We start from the raw sequence: 6,000 nt of genomic DNA on the forward strand, positions 1-6,000 counted from the left end.
TGATTCAGCAGAAAGACTATGCTATTCATAATCAGTTTGGTTGGCAAAACTACAATTCGCATGCCCCTCAGCACGTAATACCAGTTTCTCCATCTCAGTGCTGCCTATATTAATGAGTGCCTTCATGTAAATTGCAGCATACACTTCCTTTTCTTGACCTATGCCATTTGGCCTTCCTAGGTTTCATATGTGTGCACAGCTTTTGTCATTTCAGACACTGAAAGTAGCAGATGAAATCTGGCGATTGAGTGTTAACATGCAACACAGCTCAAGCTACTCAGCTGCGGCATGTACTGAAAAGAATTGTTACCAATTGAGACAGCCTCTACCAGCCAAATTTCAAGTGAAATATTTGTACAGTTAGTGTTGAGCACAAATAAACAAGAATTCTGGCACAATTGTGCTGCTGCTGAGGAAGAGTCTATAAAGTTTTCGAAACATTGCATGATATAAAATGACTATTCTAAGTACAAATATGTATATATTGGATGTTTTGTGTGGAATGAGTGTTTTATTCTTCTGTTGTAGTTTTATTTCAGTGTTTCTCATACTTAAAAACAATACAGCTAAGAGTAAGCACTGAAAAGTCGCGTCACTGCATGACAGAGTAATAGTGCATGGCCAGAGCGGTCAGTTGGGATCAAGAAATACTAAGCGCCCACTGCCTTTGCATCAGCTAAGCATCCCCACTTGTAGAGAAAAACTGTCTAGGGGCTAATTGTAAAACAGTGACCAAGTGTAGTGGCATGTCACTTAGTTGCCAGGACAGCATGCAGACTTGATGGAATTTTGACTTGTCTGTGAACATGAAATACTATACTTCTATGACTAGTGTACTTACCTACCCGAGTCCTTTGCTTTGTTTAGATAACTATACTGCAAGCCCATACATCAAGTTCATCGTGGAGTGAATACACAGATCCTCAATACAATTAAAAGAACAGAAACCAATTGTAGTGGCATGTAAACACAGTGCAGTTCTCCGAAAGAGTCACGGCAAAACTGCACCTTGTGATATCAAATAAAATATCTCATCTGAGAATTCAATACTCTTCTGAGAAAGAAAACTGTGCTTGGAACTCTGAACTCTCAAATAAAAGAAAAATGGAAGAAAGCGAGTGTGTGGATGTTAGGAGTCCTTTCCACGGGAGGCTAAATGCCTTGCAAACCCAGATGTTTTATACTCGGTAGCTCGTGTAGCAAGTAACGAATGCTAAGACAGAGAGGCAAGGAATGCAGCACAGAACTGCAAGATGTTTACTAGGTCAATATTATAATTGCATATAGTGATAAAGCTGCTGGATAATCTTGTCAATGCAAGAAAAATGCTTTTATTGACTGTTTACAGTCACCTGGCCTGTTTGAGACTGATTAAAAAAATGCTGGCGATGCCCACCATCGAACCGTTTGAATTTATGGTTTCGTTTTGTACTTACACTTATTCCCTTAATCAACTGAAACTGGCAGTGCTTGTTTTCCTCAATGCTACCTATGCTTAAAAACCCATCTAATGTAGCTTTGTGTTTTGGATTGCTCATCTCACTGAATTTTATGTATTTACGGGCAGATATGGAGGCTTCTGGGTCATTTTACGATATCACCAAGCTGCAGTTGTACCGTAAAGAACACATTTCATGCTATGGCCAACCGCTGCAAGATCCTTCGTCAGGGAGTCTGTCTCCACAAAAGCATTGAATGTAAATGTATGGACCAGTGAGGCTTTACATAACTGCCAGAGGATGCATGCATATGTAATAGTCATTCGCAACTCATCCATATGTGCCATTTAGTAACTCAAATAGCATCTGCCTTGCAATGGAAACATGCCACTAGGATGCTACACGTGCTGACCATTTTATGCTTGTAATACTTGCTGTAATGCTAGTTGGTTCACACTGACCATTTGAGCGGCGCAAGGACATGATCACAGGAAAAGAAGATGGAAAGAAAGAGCACCTTTCAATCCCTCTTCTTTTCCTATGATCGTGTTCTTGTGCCGTTTTATTGATCATGTTATGCTGGGTTACTATTTCTTGAATGCGTAACAGCGCCCTCGCTTCACTGCCACTGGAAGGTTCTAGTCTCTGCCTCGTTCAATAGCCCTGAGTTTAGCTCGCCCCACCAGATTCTGCTAGCCTGAAGAGCTCATGCTGCATGATACGTCATCCTGTCCCATGTTAGATGTGTGTAGGTTTCTATATGCATTCCTGATGAATGTTACTTTTTAGACGTTTCCAGGATCATGCACACATTCCTGTGAAGCTTTGTGGATGCATTCCTACCTGCGCTGTAGTGTGTTCATTTCCTTCTCTGCCATTGTCATTTCCCTTCATTCACTCTCCAGGCCTTTGGGCTGCGTCGAATAACATTGGCCAGCACTACTGCTTCTTGTGCGCCTTGTTTTTGTGCTTTTCGTTCCCACTTTGTTCCCCTTAAAGCTGGATAGAAACTAGTCCATGCAGTTTCACACTTGGGAGAACCTGCCTGCTTTAATGCGAAGTCCCCAAGTAGACGAGAAGGGGGGGGGGGGGGGTACTGTTGTAATGCAGCAGTGATACACAGTGATATGCACAACATATAATAGTGATGATCGCACCTTGTAAACTAGCAGACAATGCTGTTTCGCCTTTGAGCAGTGTGGATGACCATATTACTGGGTTCTTTTCTATCACAAATTGAATAAATAGATAAGTTGGCAAAGCACTACTCTTGCTCATTCATTGCAATTGTGTTTTCTTCATGCATGCAGCCTTGTACTGTAGTCTCACTTCTTCACACTTGTGCAGTGTTGCATGTTGAGACAGGCTCTGTGGAATTTTCCATACAAAGGGGTCCTTGCAATGGGTATATACAGTGACAGCTTCATTTAGGGGAACATTATAAAAATAGCCAGCGAGCTCAACAGGGAAAGAGAAGTACATTGCTCTGAGAGGACACATAACATGCTGTAAGGTGCTGTGTTCCAGAGTCATGAAGCGCACTAAGCTTTCGGTCAGTCCGAGATTGCTAATTAGGTACATGCTGACGCAACTGCATGAATTTTCACTTGACAATCATATCTGTGGAGTACTTAGAAGCACTCCAGTGATTTTAGGTGTGTGTAACATGGCTTTTTTGAGATTTCGGGCTGTTTGTGCTGCCTGATAGTAATGCTGCACTGCTCTGGTTGAAGCCAGGAAATTCAACAAAGCAAAGGATATTTTATCCAGATTTCTGCACGCTATACCATGAACATAAAATGAGTGTTGCATGTCTGTAGCAGCAAGCTTAAGCTGTTATATGCATATCCCCAGTTGTAGCATCTCACATCTGTTACCAGTATAGTGGTCTTTGAAGCCAGAAAATAAATGTTATTCCTCCCCATTTTAGTTCTCCTCAATATTTGGTTCTTGCCAAGTAATTTCCATTTTTTTGCTACACTAAGCAGCAGCATTTAACATTCTCAAGAAGCATGTTTATGCAGCTCAAGGCAATGCAAGGTAATGTGGTTGTGCGATGGAATTTTACCCGAATTATCATGCTGTAGAGGGTTGACACTATCGAACCTTCACGGTTTAGTCTCAAGGAAACTTGTTTGAAAATTCATCTTGCTCAGTTGCAACTCATTATTTGAATTCATCTTCCCTCAGTGTGATCAAGGGCCCTGCCCTGATAAAAGTGTGCAAGTACCTGTATATAGTTGTGTCATTGCAACTAGAAGAATGTTTAGCCAGGTTGAAAATTCTTTTCAGATTGTACATTTTTTTTTTCATTCTGCACCATAATATTGCCCAATTCATTTCAGTCTTATAATGGGCCTTACCATCTTTCTTAGCCATTAATTTGGTGGCATCTTGCTCGTTGGGCCAAGGATAGAACGACACAAGTTGATTACACGGCATGTGCTCTATTGGGACACGAATCTCGCCTCTTGTTTTTGGCTCAGCACCAAACCCTCGGTACCCATCATAGATATGTACCCTTTTAAGAGAGACAAAAAAATTAAAAGTTTTGTCGGCTCACCATCATGATGCCCAGCACCCACAACATAATAATCAGAACAAGACGTGGCACAGACAAGACAGGCTTGCTATAATCTAGCTATAATTGCAAGAATTATACTTCATGAAGAATCAAGCCACTGAGTGGTGCCGATGCTTCTGTAGTCACATCAGCAAGCAGACAGTGGATATCATTTCATTAATGCAAAATAGTTTCCAGAAAGGTCACGTCGCACCCAAGCCCGTTTTCAGGCACAGTACACACGAGCCACAATCAATATTTATGATGGACACGTTGCAGGGACAAGGGCGTGCATGCATGGTCACTACAGGGAGAGGAACAAACGCGATTACCTGCACAGCTCGAACTTTATTTCAGCATTCAGAATGCAAGATATGTGTAGTGAGCTTTTCAAACGAATCAAATCCTTGTAGGGAATTTCAACCACGAAATAATTAAGAAGTAAAAATTAAAAAAAAAAGAAATGAATCAATGAGAGCAGGAAATCTGCAGTAAATAATAGGTGCATGTTATTGCCATTACGAAAAGCATTTTTTTTTTGGGGTGTTCATAAGACAATGAGGGAAATGTATATTGCAGAAGAATGCCGCTGGTCAGCTGTTCACAGGATTTCACGTGACGTCTGAAGTGCTTACATGTGCAAACTGCCTGTCTTGAGAGTACAGAAGCTTATGAGATGTTATTTTCTGCATATACCTTTGGTTTTTCATTGTAATGCACTTCAAAGGACTGTGGTAGCAGCCCATTTCTTAGCAAACTCAGTCTGAAATTACCTGCTCCTTCTTATACCTCTGCGACGCGAACACTTGTGATCCTCATTGAGGTTTTCAGGAAGCATTGAAGCATCCAGTGCTGCACGGCCGTTTTGAATGACCACTGAGAAGCTTCCTTCGTGTGCGTTAGGTGACATCGAGGGTGGCGACGCCCGCTCTCGGACGTGCTTCAAAACTCAAGAGCGCTCAGAAACAGCCTCGATCCAAGCAGGCTCGGGCACGATTGCACGAGTTGAATGCAGATCGAGTTCAATGAGGATAGAAAGTGTTTGTGTGACCGTGTTACATACCTTCTACTCATTAATTTCTGCTATAAATATGCCTAAAATCTTTGCTCCTTGAGTCATACTTGAGAGTACCAGCATTCATCACTCTCATGAAGTGTTACTGCATGCAGCTTAAGGCATGCCAGATGTAAACAAATGCCTTGTGCCATGTATTTGCACCCCAAGGTTCACACTATGCTCTCTGAGCCGCATGTGAAAGCTGAATCCATAGAGCCTTACACACTTTCGTGCAGGTGGTTTTCTACTGAGATCTTGCTTGCAGGTACTCTTACTCTTTATTATTATGGCTTACAGTGCGAGTTTCTTTTTTTAAATGAGAATATCATGAGGACTGTCCTGCACAATGTGCAGAAAACTTCCATCCTTCTAACCTTATACTGCTCCAATGGGGAAACTGAATAACACATAAGATTGCATTTCATTTCAGATTGTGTCTGTACTTTTCTTCCTGTACCATATAACACTGCCCAATTTATTACACTTGTCCTAAAAAATCTTACACACCTTCTTAGCTTTCTCAGCCATTTCTACAGTAATCGTTCCATTCACAGAACAAGAATGCGTTGTTTTTTTGTTTTTTTTTTCTCGGCACTAAAACTTGGTTACAAGCCCGCCGTGGTTGTGTGCCCACAAGTCATACCTATATATAAAGAGGCCAAGAACACTAGCAACAATGCCGTCCGCGCACGGTTGTAATGAGAGCATTCGGAGTACAACGATTAACCCCATAAACACATCTGTCGAGACATCACACGAAGCAACGATAACAAGCAACCATCACAAACATACTTCACGAAGCATCAAGCAGCAGATTGGTGCCGGCTTCTCGACGCTTCTCCGTGCAGACAAAATTGTTTCGCGCACGTAAAACACAGTTTTCAGAAAGGGCACTTCACACCCACGGCTGTTCTGAAGCACAGCACATACACGAAACACGA

This window comes from Amblyomma maculatum, chromosome 3 (assembly GCF_055883805.1).
Source record: "Amblyomma maculatum isolate TAMU_Amacu chromosome 3, ASM5588380v1, whole genome shotgun sequence".
Taxonomy (NCBI): Eukaryota; Metazoa; Arthropoda; class Arachnida; order Ixodida; family Ixodidae; genus Amblyomma; species Amblyomma maculatum.